Source organism: Emydura macquarii, unplaced genomic scaffold (genome assembly GCF_026122565.2).
Source record: "Emydura macquarii macquarii isolate MOO-44397 ecotype Brisbane River unplaced genomic scaffold, CSIRO-AGI_Emac_v2 contig_212, whole genome shotgun sequence".
In the NCBI taxonomy this organism is placed as follows: Eukaryota; Metazoa; Chordata; order Testudines; family Chelidae; genus Emydura; species Emydura macquarii.
This window is the reverse complement of record NW_027130349.1, coordinates 2,536,140-2,555,939: the sequence shown is the minus strand read 5'-3', so window position 1 is coordinate 2,555,939 and position 19,800 is coordinate 2,536,140. Positions and strand designations below refer to the sequence as shown.

The 19,800-nt window shown below is 41.7% G+C and overlaps 1 long non-coding RNA gene across 1 annotated transcript in view; it reads right to left on the bottom strand.

Moving 5' to 3' along the window:
- The window catches only part of LOC137151485 (uncharacterized), a 43,010-nt gene extending 27,203 nt beyond the window's left edge, over positions 1 to 15,807 (bottom strand). The window contains exon 1 of the long non-coding RNA XR_010919284.1: positions 15,649 to 15,807. This is a non-coding gene — a long non-coding RNA (uncharacterized lncRNA). The remainder of the gene's footprint in view (positions 1 to 15,648) is intronic.
- Positions 15,808 to 19,800: the final 3,993 nt, after the last annotated feature.

The window sequence follows — 19,800 nt, the reverse complement described above, 5'->3', positions numbered from 1 at the left end:
TTGGACTTTTATTTGAAAGTATAGGGCTTGATTCTGCTCTCTTTGAAGTTAATGGCAAAACTCCATTGAAGTCACAGAGGTGCAGGACCATTGTTAAGATGAATCATCATTTTCCCCACAAAATCATATTTGTTCTGTGATCTAAGAGGAGGAGAAAGAAAAAGAATGCTAATGATTTTGTCTCAGGAAAAATCCCATGAAAAACAGTAGACAACAGATGTTCTGTAGACAAATTCTTGAATTAAGACTCTTAAAATATTCTTACTTTTAGAAAGGACTGACTCTTAACCCTTCCCCCCTCATTTCCATTTTCTGCTGTTAAAAGGCTTCACATGATAATCCTCACCACATGCTTTTCTGTTGACAATCCAGCTAACCCTCTCTTCTTGCTGTCAGGTAACATATTTGGTTTGTATATTTGGTTGCAGCTGTCTAGTGAATAATTCAGTGGTACCTGCAAGTTACTCACCAGCCAGAGTGTTTAATCATCATATGTAACTATTTAATTTCTTCACTATTACCTTAACATGTAGGTACTCAGGGGATTGCTTTCTTTTGAAGTAGCCATCCAAAATCCTGGCCATACTGAAGGTGTGCAATTCACATACGTGTTCAGATTTGACAAGGTTAAAGTATTAAGAGACACTAAGTGCTATGCTAACAAAATTAAATGCATTAATCCTATCACTGTCCATGGGAGTTGTGTGTGTCTCGGTCCCTATTTACAGTGTGGAAAATTTGCACTAATCTGATTATCACTGAGAGGTGCAATTTGCAAATTTGAACCAAACATAAAATATGTTGTGACTTTTCAGATCCTTTCTACCTCACACTCATTAATTTTAGACAGCTTGCCTCACTCTGACCCTCACCAGATATTTAAAGTATGTTAAACTAATTTACAATCCATCGCTCCCAATCCCTCCTTTCATCTCTGAGGAGGGGGAGAAGAAAAGCCTCACTCACGCACACTAACGTAGTTGATGCAAACTCTTTTTAAAAGAGGAGTCTCACTTGGGATGTTTTACTTGTATCCTTTCCATTTGATGTTATTAAAGGTCTTTAGAGATATTTCCGTTTCATTCTTCTGTGCTAGTTTAGCAAGGGTGGTGACATACCATCTCGAACGTCTAGAGGCTTGTTAGCCAAGACCCTGTCACTGCAAGGGATCAAAGTGTTTTTGTGCTGAGTCCTTAGGGCAAAGATCCTGGCTGTACAGCTGGACTCAGATGCAAGCACCACATGGTCTAGCATGACAAGCAGCTGGATTCTCAAACCAACAGGCAGAGAGCTGTTTTCTCAGATGAATGTCATTTCCCAAAACAGAAAGGAAAAACCGGCATTCTTTCCACAGTCAGAGAATCTTGTTCAACTTATTTCAGCAATCTCTAAGCTCCAAACGGGGTGAAACTTGTTGAAATAAAAAGAGGATTGTTTTCATTATGCAAGCTAAAAATGATAATTCAAGCAGATTCGCCACTGTAGTTAGAATTATATATCCCTACTGGATTGCTTCGGTCTCAATTGTTCAATATACAATTTACTAAGGGGATGGGGAAAAGAGGTCTACTGTTAAATAATGGCTTAACTTTAAAATAATTCTGAGAATAACTGTCATATCAAACTTAAAAATATTCAATTGTTTCATTCTAGTTTTTGTGTGAAATGCTCTGTCAAGAGAGAGGCTGAATGAAGATCAGTGTATGAACAAGTTGGCCATACATCAGGAATCAAGTAATTGAATAGCTGACTACAGAGACCAATATTTGGCTCAACATGCTCCTGACAATCCAGGAAACAGCAGTCCCTGTTTCTTGACAAAGCAGATATCAGTCAGACCCTCTGGCAGAATATACAGTATTCTGGGCAGCTTTAGTAAACATTCTTTCTTCTATTAGCTAGACAAAGAAAAATGTTGGCCAGTCAAAAAGTATTTTCCTCCCCTTTTATTAGTCAGTGGCTTGCAGCAATGAAAGACCATCAGAGAAAATGCATGCAGATTACGGCTTCACATCTGAATGATTCTGTTGAAGTTTTGCTTTCTAGCAGGTGTTTTGACTCAGTGTTCGATCGAGTTCTTCTCTTTGGAGACACAGCTACCGAGAGCAAACAAACGAGGCAGCTTTTTGAAAAGTAAAATATTCCCTGAGGGAATAAGCACAGGCTTGGAAGCCAGGAGCTCATTTGTTCATTAGCCCAGTTCAGCTATTGAAGCACAGCGAGCCATGGAACAAGTCACTTCCCCTTCTGTTTTCGTTTCCCCAACTATAAAATGGAAATGGCTTGCCCACCTACTTCACTTTAGTTGGTTCATGCCATACTGTGCTTTGAACTTTCAGAAATGCTAAGGATGATTGTTAGTACTAATTAATGTCTGAATAAGGATTTCAGGATTTGGCCCTCTATTTGTTATTGTGTATGATAGTTTATTACACCCCCACATTTTACCCCTACTTGCTAAGATAGCCTACATTTTATTTACTGAACTGGATTTTGCATGATGTTAATCCTCCCAGCTGAGACAGTACCGCCAAGCAAATGCCAACTCAGCCCCTTCAGTGTTGACTTTCCCATGGGTAAAATCGGAAACGTGGGGGATATAATAAAGCCTATGCAGGCACCAGATAATTCCAAATACAAGGGCCAGGAAGATGACTCATTCACCTCAAAAATCAAAGTAGGTCAAAAGCAGGTCAAATGCCAGGAAGGCAGGCCCTACGTCATCAAATTAGGCCACAAGTTCATCAAGCTTTGCATTCTGTCTCTAACACTGGCCAATACAGGATTCTTTAGGGGATGGTGTAAAGCCACCATTGTAGACAATTTTACAATAAATAAAATCCTAGAGGTCTGTATTCAGGCAAATCCTCACTATCGTCAGTAAGAGCTTCCAGAGTTAAAATGGAGGAAGGACCACAGGATTTGGCTTGGTAGAAAAGTATTGCACTGCTTATCTTCAGAATTTATATTGCTAATAAAAAAACCTAAAGCATACCTAGAATTTTCCACACAATAACCAAGACCTTTCTTATTAAGTAATAAAACCTTTAGAACTATAAGAGACTGGTGCATTCTCTATAACTGCCCCCCACCGGCCCAGATTTCTAAAATCATCTTTTTTAGATTGAATGCCGCATGTGGAATTCCAAATGTAAAATGTAACCTCAATGTAATCTGTCAGTGTGGTTATAGCATTTTGTATGCTGCAAGGGTAGCTGAGCTGAAGTTAAGGAGGCAAAAATCAATTCATAAACAACTTTAGATTTGATAACTGTCCACATGTTCACTGCTTGGGTGAAGATAATTGTACTTGCATGCTTTTCTGAGCTCCATGGCCATGGTGAAAATAGGTATCATTCAATAACTCATCTTTCAGCAGTAGCTGTAAATGTACTGCCTGATCTATAAAGATGGCTTGGATTATTTTTTGTATTGGTGCTATATTACTTCCTCTACCAATTCTTCATTTCTTCCTTTTTGGTATATTCCCTGTCTCCCTCTGGAATTAGTTTTAATTTGCACAGTCCCAGTAGTACACATGTGCTGTACATTTATACCTCAGCTCCTTACCACGCCACGGGAAAGGCTAGAATGTGTTCCCAGCATTAGTGTATGCATGCAAACATCAGGTACATAGCTATTGCAAATGAATGCTGATGAAAGATGACAAAAGTTGGATATTTTCCAATCCTAGATCAATGGGATCAATAGAGATTTCTAGGTGTGTCTCAGGGCTGTGCAGTTGTGTAGACACGGCACGTGGTCAAGGGCAGTACATAGCTATACTTCTTCAAGGTGAACACTAGGAGGCATTCAAAATGCTCCCCGAGGCTTGCAGAGGCTGGATATGCTCCTACTTACAATGGGGGAAGAGGGGGAAGGAAGGGGCAGGGAGGGCAGCGTAGGGATGTAAAAATTAAGACTGAATGACAAGCTTCATATGGAGGCAGCACTGATTGTTACTTGTAGAACACCAGAAGGGTTCAGTCAGATTCTTTGCTGATCTTGCATTAACATTTTCCCCTCACTCCCATACCATCTCGCTTTGTCCCTTGCTACGGGAAAGAGACAGGACTTTACCGTGTAAACACATGGGGGGGACCTCTTTACTGGGACTCAGTTCTTCATTGCCTTGCCCCTTGGAGAGTCATTTATACCCAAGCAAAGTGGGTGTCCAGTGCCATATTTCTAATTGTGTCCTGTTTTACCCCCGCTTCGCAGAGGCATAAGGCCAGATGCTCACAAAGATATTTAGGCACCTAAATCCCATTGAAATCAGTGGGAGGTAGGCATCTAAATATCTTTGAAGATCTGGGCCTGTGACGATACAAAAGGCAAGGCATTCAAGAAAGGTTAGGCAGCAAAGAATTAGGCCCAGTCTCTGCCAAGTTCTTTAACCTGAAGACTGATGAATGCAGATTTCATTGCATGGTGCTACCACACAGGGTCTGTCTAAATCCTGAATTAAAGGATTGCTGGCTACACAACATTCCTGAGCAGCCCCATACCACAGACATCAACCCTACCGTCTGTTCTGTACAATGGTGCAAATCCCCTCTGCTTTATATTCCGTTCTGCACAAACAACAAACCAACCACATGACATTAAAAAAAAAAACCAAAAAACTTAAGGTTGATAAGTCAAGCACTAGAAAGTTAGCCTCAATTCTGACATTTCCTAGCATTGGAGTACTTGACTTTGCAACCGTAAGTCCTTTTAGGGTGGTTTTGGGGTGTGTAATATGCTAGGTGTTTTTAAAAAGGAATCAGGAAAAAAAAGAAAAAGAAATTTCATCATGCTACCCACATGGGTCATGAGCAGGATTGGAACCTACAGACCTCTGGCGGTGGAGCTAATGAAGTAACTGATAGCAATAGCAGGTTATCATCCTATAGGTAGACCAATACTAGAGGGGGAAGAGAGATGTTTTGCCACTAGGTTTCACAGACCTTTGATTACAGAGGAATGGAGAGACTGAGGCTATGGCTACACTAGCAAGCTTACAGCGGCACAGCTACGCCCACCCCAACAAATGGCAGCAGCTATGTCAGCGGGAGAAGCTCTCCTGCCGACATAGCGCTGTCCACACCAGTGCTTAGATCCATATAATTTATGTCACTCAGAGAGGTGGCTTATTCACACCCCTGAGCAACATAAATTATGTCAGTTTAAGCTGTAGTGTAGACATAGCCTCAGGAATCTTGCCTTCCATTCCAGGTTCTGGAGAGGAGTGATTTCTAATGGGCACAGACTCTTTTATATGTTCATCCCGAGCTTGACCCCCTTCTAAACTCTATCCCTCCAACCTGTCTCTCCTCCACCTCCCTCCTCAGATTTTCACAGGAACAGCGGCAGGCAAAGTCCGATGTAAAGGACACCACTCCTGCCAAGTTCCTAGTCCCTGCTCCAAAAGAGATGGAGAGGGGCAGGCACTAGAGCTTTTCAAATAAAAGGTTGGGAGGGAAAAAAATCAATATATTGTTGCCCCTTTTGACCCGAGAGGCTAATCCAAGTGTGGGGCACTGCTGATGTTCCAGCTGGGAACAGAAACTGGTGGCAGCCAGATATTTCTTTGATACAGTTTTGTTTACTTAGAAAGAATGTACAACACTACCTTACCAAACCAATACTCAGCAAAAGGCTCCTGGGTGGGTTTGCATGCTCCTTTTGTCTTAGGTAGGCCTTAAAGTTATGTTAATTGACACATGTCAATCTCAATCCCATAACAAGGTTTCACCCTGCTCATGACAGTGTTTTTCCTGAGCTTCATTCCCATAAATGGCTGAACTGTTTTGACTTAAACTTTCCAAAAGTGTCAGCCTGAGGCAGACACCTGTCATGGGAAATTTTTAGGCCAAGCTGTTAAAGTTTTGCAAAGTTATAAGCAACTGAAAACGGGTTCTTAAAATATGAAGTGTCAGGTACCCTTAGTAATAGGTGGCGCTAACAGCCCTACCCAGAATCCAGCTACAGGGTACTGCATTTACATTGTAAATAAAGATCTTTCCTCCTCCCATAATAAGTATTATAGGAATCCCTTATCTTCCCTCATACTGGATATTACTGGACTCTGCTATTGGAAAAAAGAAAAAAAAATCTCATTGGTGACTGTGGCTGGTGAGAGTCTTTGTTGTACACCGAAACCCAACCATTGTAAATACAAGTATTAGTTACACTCTCAACCTAGATGGTCGCCCATCTAACTATTCTTCACAGTGAGCCAGACAAATACTTGCATTCCTTCCCCACATCCCAGTGCACCGAAAGGATCCAGAATTCAGCAAAGGAATTGGTGGGGGGAGATATGAAGAAGGTGGATTCAGTGAGAGGAATCAGATCATTATTCTCTCCGCTCCATACTCCAGGCTCCACCAGCAGCTAGCACAGCAGAAAGCTGTGTTTTCATTACACTGGGTGTCTACAGTGGAGATGGCAGTGCTGGTTAGGCTTACTTTACCATTTCACCCCCTAAGCAGTTGCCTTTCCTCTGAGCTACGCCTTGCATGTGTCAGGATGCCTGGGCTTCCTGGAAGTAGGTGCTGGGTGACTAGCTGAAGAGTTTGGAACATGGATGTAAGCAGTGGAGTAGGGAGACGGGGGGAGGAAATAAGTGGGTAAATAACCTCCATATTCCTCAAATGAGAAGGGGGTAAACTCCGTTTGCCAGCCTTTACCCTCAGCTACACTGCTGGATGTAGGTCAGTGCCTCTCCCTTAATTGTGCATTCTGATTTAAGATGGGTCATGGTGACTATAACCAAGCTTCTCTCTTGTATCTTCACTCTCAATCAGTTCCTCCCCAGTGGCGAGAGGTAGACCAATAAATCATGCTTCGCTCATCTTAGGAATCCCTTTGATCATCATGGTTTAGCTGTGTTGCCCAAAACTCGTCAGAGTAGATGGTTTCAAATTCTTTGATATATTTTATTCATGAAGCTCTGTTTTCTCTGACTACAAGTCTATGGTTCTCCAGCAGATGCCCACTGTGCTTTTGCCTTTATTTTTCATTAATTGTATACTAAAGCATTTCACCATTTTTTGGTGATTCAAATTGAAAATCCATACAAGATTGTTGGAGTTAATTAAACCTCCCTATCTAGTTGAAAACGTATAAAAAGCTTTGTCACTTGTGAAAGCATAAAACTTGCCAAGCCTCCCAGCAGAATCAGGAGTTCCTTAGATGAAGGAATTTTCTCCCACTCCCTTACCTTCTTTTTTTGGTTCCCACATAGGCCAACCAGATTCCTTTCCCTCCCCAGCTGCTCTCGAGCCAGATGCATGCTCTACATAGCAGGACTACAAGGTGGAGCTTTCTGTAGGTTTCATTTTGCCTTAGAGCCAGCAGCTGTGTTCAGCACAGCACAGGTGAGACAACTGAGCTCTCCTCCTTTCCCCTGTGCTGTAAGCTCATTCTGCTTGGAAGCAATGTGAAACGACTACCTAGCAAGTTTCATTTTGAAGTCCCACAGGGCATAGAGGGCTGGGAGAAGAGTAGGGGCAAAAAGAAAAAGATACTATGAAGGAGGAAATGGATGATAAACGGAGGCCACAGACAAAAGTGGGGGGTGAGGCTAGAAATAAATCCCATCCTTGTGAGATTCTGAACAGGGGCAGCTCCTTGTCTCCAATCTTCCTGGCAGTGTTAGAGTGCTGCACCAGCCTATTTCTCTTACCAGCCCTTCTTCCTGTGCCTGTAACATATAAGCAGAGCAGGGATCCAAGCAGATCACAGTGTGTGTCAAACAGAACACACAGCCTCTCTGCTCAGCTCTCCACACAGAGAATGTGTATCAGACAGAGCAGGGTGCACTGTTGATTGTAATGATTAGCACACACTGGCAGCGATGACAAGGGAGAGAAGTTCTGCATGAAGATAGCAAAGCAACAAATAACAAACAAAAAATTCTTTCAGTCCCTTGCAAATCTTCGCTCCAGCCAGTGTCTGAAACCCAGCAGCTCTGCAAAATTGGTGCACTCTCCTTCCCTGCTGCTTTGAAGTACTAACCTAGTCTACATCTGAGTCTCTAATCCAAACAATCACCTCTCATCACAGGGAACAGTGTGTGTTACCCTTTCCTTCTCCACTATCCATCTTCTCCTTTCCTCATTCACATATGACACCAGCAGGATCACAATGAAAATCATCAGCTTTCACACTGTCCTCAGCTCTCTACCCAGGTCCCTACTGTCATACTTTACTGTATCAAATACTAAACAGAGGATGACATTTAATTTGCAGTACAGATTGTATATCGTTCCAGAACAGCGATACACTCAGAACATTCTTATATGTGCTGCATCACTGTTTGGGGTACAGGTGCATTTAGGAAACACTGTAAACTTGCCATCCAGCAATTTCAGATAATGAATTAAAAGCAGTTTCAGTTTTTACATCTGCTCCCACATCTCCCATCTAATTTACCATCTCGTTTTTCTTTAGATATTTCCCTTCTCCTCTTCCTTAGTGTGTGAATAGAGAAATGAACAGAGAAAATGGAATAACCGACTGTATAGGGGAAAACAGTGACAGTAACTATGCACTAGAGATTGTTGTAAAGGGCAGCTTTCCACAAATTATACAATTCCCTCCCCTCCCCCATTTTTCAACCAGGCCTATTATATACAGGGTGCAGCCAAGTGCCTAAAAATCAATGGGGGGGGAGGGGGGGGGAGAGGAAAGTTATTTTCTCTTATCTTTGTCAGAGTATCTTAGTTATTACTTGCCACAATAGGATGGAAAACATTTTAGAGCAAAGTGATATTTTAGTTGCATTGTTTCTTTAAATATAAAGTACAGCCTTGGATTTGGGCACTAATCCCACAAGGTACTCCGATCCCATGGCCCACATGAAGTCCCACTGAAGTCCATGGGGCTTCTCACAAGGGAAGGAGTTCACTCACGCAGAACTCCTGGCAGGACTGAGGCCTGTGTTTGGAGACAAACAAATTGGCAACATTTTGTTAGATGCTATTATGCATGTGCAAGATTTTTTGGATGCATTTGGTTTATTTAACAGGGATGTGTGCACTTCAGAGAATTTAAAAGTTACATTAAACAGATAAGTAAAAGTAAAGTAAACATGAGAACAGCGTCATCAGTAGGAAGCATTTGTATAAGGAGACATAGGACAAAGGAATCCCTGGCCTTCAGTGTCAGGTGGGTTTAGGGTTTGAATCCACATATGCCATTTGAATGTTTTCAGAAGACAGCCAGATAGATTTGATATGGGACTGATATTTTAGTTTACATTTGCTATATCTTCAGTTACAAATAGGGTATATTTCATCATAGGGCCTGCGTCTCCACAGCCTTTTCCTCTTGTGCAGTTTTTCAGAGCTGTCTCAAATTAGTGTAAATTGCTACAAAATAGGGCTGGTCAAAATTTTTCCACAAAAAACTTTTTTTTTTTTTTTTTAAATGGAACATTTGGTTTGCAACTAAATGATTTTTTCTATGGAAAGTGTCTCATTTCCTTAAGAGTTTTCAATTTTCTTTTGGTCAGAAAACTAGCAACTGAAATTTTTTTGGACAAAAACCTGAGTCTTGTTTTCCAGCTGAAACCAAAAAAAAGTTGTTGTTTTTGTTTTTGACAAAAACTCAATTTTCCATGGGAAAAAACCCTCAGTCCCCAACAGCCCCACTGCTAAGAATTGTAACATTTTACACCCACATTGCAAACATCTACACAAAGTCTAAGGCACTGGAACTGAAGCCCAGGGCCTTCTCTGCACTAGACTTTTTCAGATCCAGTCCTCAGTGGTTGTCGGAGTCTTCTTCCAAATGCTCTTTACATCTTCTGTTTGAAGCTTTATAAACATTTAAAAAAATACTTGAAGGCAAAAATCATAACAAGGGGCTGTTGCAACTTTTAAAATGCATTGTTTAACTGTAAAGCTATGAAGCAAAAGCAAGCCGCTTGTTGTTGAATTCACCTGCATGAAACGTTTATAATGAAAAGCTTTACCCTGTCTATAGCAGGGACTTTATCCTATGTGGGGACAAGAAAAGGAAAGGAAAAGGAAAGGAAACCTCAGTCCATTTGCCCGCAAAGCCAGAGTCCTGTAAATGTGGCTTCAGAAAAACAATGTTAACAAATGCAAAATCACTGTTAGCTCAAGCGGTACACTCCCACGTGACTGAACTACTGTGAGGAGTGGGGGAAGGGAAGGATGCCCTATGAGATATAATGAATCACCCTGCATTCTGCCATGAGCAGAAATGTAAATAAAAAAAATCAAAGAGACCTTTGTGCCACTGACAGTATGGCATGCCAGGTCACATGGCCTGTTATTTTAAGAGGATTAGAGCTAAATCCCTGCAAACTTTGAAATGGCCCAACGAAGCTTGTGAGCTTTTCAGTTTAAATGGATGCACAGCATGACTTCTGTGATCATTTGGAATCTGGCAGGTATAGTGGGGTGAATGCAAAACCCTGTAGTCATTGGTTTTATGGGGTGCCTTTTAATTTGAAGCAGCATGGGAGGTGATAACTGGGTTAGATGAGGCAAGAACTACCAAAAATCACTTTTTAATCACATCTACATAAAAGATCACAAGATTTGAGCTAGATGGGAAAAAAATGTTGTACTAAGAGCACCATCTCTCTACTTTCACTTTAGTTTTAAAGCAATTACAAGAACCAGAACCCAACTGGATCATCATAAACTACTTAAATAGCACATCAGTCACTCCAAGAAGTGCAAAGCATGACTTCCAGATGAATATTGCATTAAAGAGGACTGGTTTGATTCACCCGACAGACCCTTTTACTAACAAGTCTCGATTAAAATTTCAGATGTGATAAATTTGAAGGATGCACACAGAGTAAATCCATCCACCTGATGAGGAATGTTACTATTTGTCCAGTAAAATATAGCCACTAGCTGGCAGACAACTACCCCCATGTGAACAAGTGGCAATCCCAATAGCTTGACATCAGAGTATAATATAATGTGTTCAACCTGAACCATCAATCTATCCTTAAAGGCACAGCTAACAAAAATGACTGCTCTGAGTTCAAGATGTATAAATTGCCATGGCTGTGTTTATGAGCATCTGAAAAGGTTCTATGTAAAATGCAATATTAGTGTAGCAGCTACGGAAATAGGTTCTACATAATACATATGAACTACCTTTGAATCTCAGATTTTAGCCTTAAAGTATTCATAGAATCATAGAACCACTGGGTTAGAAGGGAGCACTAGGTTCATCTAAGCTAACCCCCTGCCAAGATGCAGGATTTGTTGTGTTCTAAACCATCCAAGACAGATGACTACCCTGCCTCTTTTTAAGTGACATCAACACATGTCTCCCAGAGGCGATTCTCCAGCGCACGCTCAGCTCAACCATGTGAGCCAATGCACCAGCACCATTACTGACTGGGAGCTGAGTAACTGCTGCACTGCCAGAAAGTTTGTAAAGAATCAATAAAACACGTCAGTGTTGGAGAAGAACACTTCTGGATTTCAAGAGGATTCTTATTTTCAACAAAACAGAGGCAATTTAAATAATTTATGTAAAAAGAACAGCCAAAGAGAAACAGTGAAGTGATACTTGAGAGTTCAGCATGTTTAACCCAGAAATTGAGGCCAATCGCTGATACTTCTCTTTTGTTTTTTACCATAGCCAATGGCGTTTTGTAACAGCTCTGTCATATCCACTTTCTACCACCCTGCATTTAACTCCTGCTAAATGAATTCACAAAGAAACCAAGAGGTAGTTTGACAAAATAGAAAAATTATCTGCAGAAGCAATGAATTTTTTAGTGGAAAGCGTACCAACTTATTAACAGACCAAGACTCCTGGTTTGAAGAAGACATAATACAATATGTATTAGGCTACGATACTTGCACTAACCTTTAATAAAAAAAATGTTGCCATAAATGTATTTTACTTGATATTATTCAATGCCAAATGTGTTTCCCATGTGCTTCATCTGCAAAAGGCACACTAGGAGGGAAAACAGGCAGTTGAGATAAACTGGCCTGGAGGTTTGGTAGATTTTTCCAGTGCAGTTCATTGGACCAAACTCACTTTCATTTCCCCACAAGGTCAAAATAGGACAAAAACGGGTTTCCTAAAATATCCACTCAAAATAAAGAGATGTCTGTTCAACCTAAATAAATATCACATATGCATGCCTTCTAAAGATACAGTCCACCAGGCAGAGTCCTACAGCCCAGTTTTTAAGCACCTAGTTAAAACCTTTAATTAGTTCATTTCACTGTTAATGTCACATCCCCTACCTTCTTCCTGTTTTACAGATATCTTTCTAAAGCAACCTGTAAGTTACTGAACCCACACTTAGAACTTTATCCACTAACCAGGGTTATGATTAGCTTGGACAGTATTCCCACTTATTCAGAGTGAGAATACTGAGAAGTTAACCCTTTGCATCTCACTTTGATATAAATCCTTGTACTCTGCCACGATGATTTATGGTTCTTCCCCAAGATATTGCCTTTCTTCATTCTCGGTCACAAACTCTCATTGGACATTCCATTTATGCTATCTTCTCAACTTTGGGTTTTTTTGTTTTTTTTTAAATGTATCATTGTCTGAAGAAGGTGGTTTACTTCTCCACCATCCTGTGGCTGGATGCAGATTTACCCTTTGGACCAAACTGTTGAGCCCAAGTTTCTATTTAGTATGTTGACAGTGTGCCCAAGTATATAGCAGATTTTGAGGTCTTAGTGTTCAAGCTCACATAAGTGCTAAGACCGCTGTTTCTGTCCTATGAAGCTACCACTCTCTTTTTATACACAAAAGATACTTTAAATTGAGGAGCAGCATTTCAAGATCAATCCTTCCCCAATAACCATTCTTGCAAGAGTACTAAAGAGCAATGCATTTTGTAACTTATCTCCATGCCCACCTATTTCTTCTATACCTTGTGCTTAGTCTACATCCTGGACACTGCTAGTTTTCTAGGGCCAGATTTATTTTAGTGCCTAATTGTGATAATTGAAAATACTACTTCTAAATCTTTGGAACTGTTACTATCCTTCAGGAAACTTTATGTCAGTTTTCTTCCATGTATTAGGCCAGAGGCACGCAGATTTTGCCCAGAGGAAAAGGAAGCCCCAGATCTAGGTCTGTTTTGTATAAGAAGGAAGCAGATTGCAACAGGTCTTGTCATTACAACACAGGTGTGGCCTGTGTAGATTTCAGCCTGGTTCTTCACTTCTTTGGACCATGGGAAGTCAGTTATAACTCTGCAACATGAATGTAAATTGGATCTAAACCACCACTGAATCAGAATTCACCACCTGCACCAATGGCAAAGCTACAAGGGAAGCAGAGAAACTGGCCCTTTGGCTCGACATAAGTGGAAGCCCACTTACATCAAGAAGAAACAGCCACAGCGGAGACTGTGGTCTCAGTAGACTGCTGTTCTGTATTCATGATGAGGGCTGCCATGGCCTCTTTCATTTTTATGCACTATTGATGTGGCTCTGGAGTCCAGCCTGGTTTTTCAAATGGCAGATGCTCAGCACTTCCTGAAAACCAAGCCTCTTCAGGATTTTTCAAGTTAGTTACCCCAAAAATAAGATCCCTCAAAAATCACTTTGAAAACAGATGCCTTAGTGGTTAAGATCTACATATTTCAATGCAAGACAAGAGAATGAAATAACATGTGAAGCAAAGTAATTCATTTCCAATACAGACAAGCCAAAGCGCTGGTCTTAAAATCACACTATAGTATGCCTGCTGCCCTTGGTGTCCCACATTCATGAACCCTTGGAACACTAATCAAGGACTAGTCTCTCCTGGGTACTTAGATAGCATCTTTACATGGTGGAAGAGTGTTTTCTCATTTACATTTACATGACATCAGCATAAGCCCCACCTAACAAAATGCAGCAGAAAGAAAAGGCAAATTATCTTCTCTGGGGTGAGAGGTGCAATATGGGTAGCAATTAGGACATAACTCCACTGATCATGAGCCAACAGGGCAAGCTTAGTGCATCTCTAAAAATTAAGGAGTCTGTGTGTAAAATGATGACAGTAATACTTCATAGAAATCGATTCTTTTGTTTGCAGTGGAGGAAGAGCAGCTTAAGCTCTCAAGGCAACAGAGACAGTTTTCTTTGCAGTGTACATGCTCTAATGTAGGCATTGAACTATACAGGCAAGATCTGTATCATGCTAGCGGAGATGTACATGATGCCTTGTACCCTACTAATTCTCCCCCCCCCCCCATTCTGGATGTTCTGCCAGGTCAGATTTTTGCTACTCGAAGGGATGCAAACAGAGGGGGAAAAGTAGAAATTTGAGACACGTATAGCAAAACACAATTAACAGTGTTCCATGTCATCAGGCTGTGGGTATTAGGTTATTTGCAGCAAGTGTCCAACTGGATAGGTCAGGGCGTCCCCAGAAAGAAGAGAAGAGGGGCCTTTAAGGTGGTTTGGGCAAGACGCTAGGAAGGGAGACTTGTTTGCATTTGTGGTAGTACTTTGGAATTAAGTTTTATTAAAAATAAGCACTTGTTTTTCCTCTTTCATCCCATTACCTCCAAATTTTCTGTCATTAGGGGAATTCTCCCCTTCCCTCCAACCCCCAAAGTTTTAGGATCTTTTTCCTCAGTAATTTCTTCCCCCCTTCTTTTCCTTTGGGGTCATCTCATCCTCGCCTTCATTCTCTCTTCTTCAATCTCTCCCCCTATTTCCCCATCCTCACTCATTTGCTTACTTCTTTCCTTATCTACCCCCCTTTCTCTCCTCTGAATTTCACTCTCTCACTACTTGACTTCATCCATCAGTCTCACCTTCTACTCATACCTCATTCGCTCCTACCGCCATCTCCCATCCACACCGCACAAACATGCCCTGCCACTCCTACTCTTCCTATACACCATACACACATACCCCAGCACTGCCCCCCCTCCTCAGAATGACAGGGAGCATATTTTTCAGGAAAATTTGTAGCAAAGTTTGTTTACCAAATGATGTTGCCTCCATCCTTATAGTTATGAGGAGAGAGCTTTTGCCTAAAAGGGGGATTTCTCCTCTCCATCAGCCGGGTGGAGTACACACACCCTTGGAACATGGAGGTTATCACAGGCTGAGGGAGAAACATTTGTGGGAGTTCCTCGATAGCATATTGGGCATTAATCCCAAAATACAGACACTAGCTCCACCTCTAGAAGTGGCATAATGATCTGAGCGAAGCCTTTCTCATTCTTGGCAACAAGGGGGTGGGGCTTCAAACCAGAATTTTGGTTAGGTACAGCCAATAAGACACTGAAGATCTAATATTAATTTCTGGTATTGTAGTTATGGTTTGATAGCAGATAAGCCAGTGCACTAACCACCAACCTCAAGTAACATACTTCTTATCATCTATGCACTACGATGAAGGAGATTAACAAAGCAACCCTCCCTCCCCACATCACAACATAAGCACACCCAAACTATACCTACAAAAAATATGAACTACAGCATTTCCACAAATAAATCAGGGGAGGAGTGGTTAGAATTTGGATATTGAGTTAAACCTAGGACCCAATCTTGCAAGATGCTCTATGCAGGCAAGGCAGACCCCACGGAAGTCACTAGGGCTCTGCCTGCACAGTGTTGGGGCCTAGAGAGAACCTCATCAAGCCATGTACCCCTTAACCCTCGTGCAGCACTCCTTCCAACCTACCTGGTATTGTTACTTCTTGCAGGTATGACTAGCAATCTGTGGCACCTCAAGGAAAAGACCTGCCTCCTCCTGCATCTTTAGGGATTCACCAGCAAAGGCCCCAAACTCATTCTACTAATTTCACTATTTCCTGGCTCCTGCTCAGAGAAATGCCCTAAAATACACACCAACCCATAAGAGCAAAGAAGTCAAAATGGCTTCTACTAATGCTTCTGATCATATGGGTTAGGCTCAGCCAATCAGGGAATCAAACCAATACCAGGGGGCTTTTGTGACCAATTAAGCAATGAAGCCAGTTCAAAAATTTGATTGAGAGGTGGGGTGGGGAAGAAGGGTCTCACAATGTTTGCAGTCATCCTGAGAGAAAAACATTTCGCACAGCAAATACAGCTTCTGGCTCTGAGGTTTTTGCAAACAGGAATTTTTTCCGGTAAACACATTATCATTATGAATATGTGACACAGCTCCAATATTACCACCTATGAGCCTCAGTCATTCATAGTCCATCAACTATCAATACTGGCATGTACCCTCTACAAAGGAGCTAGTGTTATAATCACAGTGTATTTGTTGGGAGAAAGGAAGAAGTTTGCCTGGCATCCAGTCTCCCCTCTCGCCTGTAAAGTAGAAGAGATTTGCCTATCTTTCCCCTGTTAGTAGCTGGAGGAGGGGGTGTCTATCTGAGAGGCATTCAAACCTTCTCTCATTAATCCCACACCTGTCCAGTCAGATCCTCTTGGCTGGATAAGACAGACAGGCAGCTGGTTCTTCAGCTTCCAAAGGCAGCACTAGGGGATTGTGTCATTACAACATGGATAGTGTTGATTTCTCCAGAAAACAAGTATGGCTCTGGATCTTGTCACCAGAATAAAAAATGGGGAGCAGTGGGATTGAAAGCCCGGAAAACTACAGGGGATTGAGAGAAATATCATCTAAGACATGGCTAGGGCATATTTTGTTTTTGACAAAGACTGAAGAAGGGTGTTATAGACAATCATCACTGTCATTCCTCCTTCTGGCTCCAGCTGTTGCTTTCTCTGTCTCTTTTTCATATTTCTTTTGTCCAAGATTTTTTTCCTCTTTATTTGGAAATTAATAGGCTCTGGCCTGCACTGCTATCTCATTGTACTTCACTGACATTTATGTTTGCTCTCTAGTGAACTTGTACTTGCTACAGTCCTCCTGCAAAGAAAGAACTTCCTGGACAAACCCCTCTGCATTTGCTAATTCTGTTAGTGTTTGTGAACCATTTGTGTCCCTATGCAAGGAGCTGAATGAATATGGGAAATTCAGTCATACAGTGCCTGCCTGGTCTTCCTTCCCCCGCTCCCCCTTATTGATTTTTGATAGAAAGGGAATACTGAATTTCAGTCTGCTCTCAGATTCCAGCTAACTGGGGTGGGGTTAAAACTGAAAAGAAAGGAGTGAAATACTAAAGGCAAAGTAAGGGACATGAGCTTGGTTCAAGGTGGACAAAGAGAGACAGATTTTTGTGCTGCACCTCATGGGGAAAGAGCCTGGGTCAGGTGGGGGATAAAGGTAGCTTTAAGACAACTTTTCAGCCACCAGCATAAATTAGAACAGTCTTATGGACTGCTCTAATTTATGGCAGCCTTACCCAGGCTGCCTATGGTCTCCCACAGCCCAGTATCTCTGTAGCACACTGTGTTATGGGCTGCCCGTCCTGCCCACATGGTGACCATGGGCTGGAGAGCAGTGTACAAAGCTCCTGCACTGGAGGAGTTTGCAGCTGGCTTCTTGTGGTTCTTTAGTGACTTTTTCCTATGGGAACCAATGTGGCAGCAGAATGCCCTTTGAACCATTTTCTGCTCCAATGGTAAAAACCTGCCATTGACTTCAGTGAGAGATGGAGAGTGCTCACCTCCTCGCAGGAGGCGCTCAATATCTGACATAAGTGGGCCCAGAGTCATTAGTTCCAATCTAGACCAGATTAGTATGGAATGAAAGCCATTGCCATCAGATTGTGACCTAGGGACAACTGTGTATGAGTTAATGCTCTCTGACTAGCTCTTAATGGATGGGTATCCTCATACACCAAAACCCCATCAGTGCCCCTGTCAGCAATCTCAGTAGGGAGGCATGGAGGCTGATTGGATCTGGTAAAATGACATATATATGTATTTCTAGAAGTGGTTTCTCAAGGTCAATACATAGTAGCAGAGGAGCGTGGGGAATCTTGCACTGCTGTTGCCTGGGTTGTAATCTGTGGCTGAAGAGAGCAATTCAGTCTCCACTTGTTATGGTAACATTATAAATTCATGACCCTGAAATGTACTTAAGAAACGGCATTCATCTTGCCTCCCTTCAGTTCTTTTCTGTCTATAAATGACATGAACAATATGAGTTAGGGGCCACACAGGTTAAAAAACAAAAGCAAAACACAGGTTTAGGGAGATTGGAAATGTGCCAGGAGGGGAAGGGTGGGGGGAAGTTTCTTTTTTAGACAAACACAAAAATGTGTATAGGTTTTTTAATTCGTTAGGCCATACACATCTTTGTTTGTCATTCTGTATTCTGGCCTTGCTAAATTTCAGTTTTTCTTTCTCAAAATTACCTTAAAAAACACTGACTGTACAGTTAAAGAAATCTGGGACAAATTCAGGTCTGTTGCTCTCCCTCAGTGCTTTTATAGCACTCATCATGATAGTGTCTGATTTCAGTGGGGATGCACAAATATGCACCAGTTCTGTAAACACGTATGCACGCACTTTACACACATGAATAGTCCCACTGAATCGAGTGGGATTAATCACATGTGTGAGTGTTGGCAGGATGGAAGCTTACAGAAAGCCAAAACTTGATGCTTTGTTTCAGCATAGCATGGTGCCTAGAGCAGTGCATTTACCCAATCAGGCAACATAATCTATACTGAATACAATGTGTACATTAAATTATTATGGCTATTGCTACTCTGCACTGCATGCAATCTACTAAATTAAAATCTACTGAAAAGGAAAGTTGTTCTGAGGATATTTGTGTTTAAGAGAAGGGACGGGTATTGATTGAGATAGGCAGGAAGACATATCATGCCAAGTTTTATTTGTGTATGCTTTTTGTTTTTCACTGTTTTGTCAAACACCCTGCAGCATAGTTCAGTGATAGCTGGTAGTGTTTGAAAGAGTGGGTAAAGGATGTCAAACTGAGTACACAAGAATGAAGGCATTGGCCTTGACTACTGGATACCCTGGTTGATTTAAAAGTTAATTCAATGATACAAGCCTTCAATCAGCTGCTCTGCTGAGAATATACTTTTTCTCCCCTCCCCACTTCTGTTTTCTGACTGTGTGGTGGGGGCCTCAGACATCTGTTCACAGACTTTTTCCTTTCCTGCTGCAGAGAGCGAGCATCTCACCTATCGAAAACATGAGGGTAGGACAACATGCCATGCTAATTAGCTGTGAAAACATTTTCTTGCTCTCCTTTATTCTGGGCACACCCTATTTTCTCCTCATGCTTCTCAAGTCTCTCCCATCTATGTTGCCTCAGGATAGTTGACGCCTGTATGGCAAGGTGCAGGATGTTCAACATTTGCTTCTGCTCAATGCTGGTTCTCTGTGGGTTTGCTGCTGTGCTGCTGGTAGTGGGTTTTGTGCACGGCAGAGAGGGAAGCTGTGTCTGCTCAGAGAGCGAGATGATCACCAATTCATTAGCCCAATTTCCAGTCCATTGGCCTTTGAAATGACAGTCGTGAGGTCACTCTTGGAGCTGGGTCTCTTTGCTACACCCGCTCAGAAGACAGGGTTGTTTCATTCTGAATGAGTTTTAGCTCATAACAGACTCTAAGCAATTCGTAATTTTTGTAATATTTTCATGGCTACTGTATCTACTGTACATATTTATCTTGTCACAAGTAATGTGGCTTAATCACAAATAAATAAATAAATCTGTCAGATTCTGAGGGATAAAAAATGGCCTCCTCAAATCAATCTTCATTGGCCTGTCGGGTAATTATGGATTATTTACTGAGATCCTGTCTCCCACTCACAGCGCAGAAATTTCTATGCTGCCTGATGCCAGTAAATTAAATAACATGCCAGGTGATTTGTCATTATTACAAATCATTAGTTTTCTTCGTGTTTAAACTTGCCCTTTCCACAACACACATTATTATGCCGGCGTCGAGATGGTACA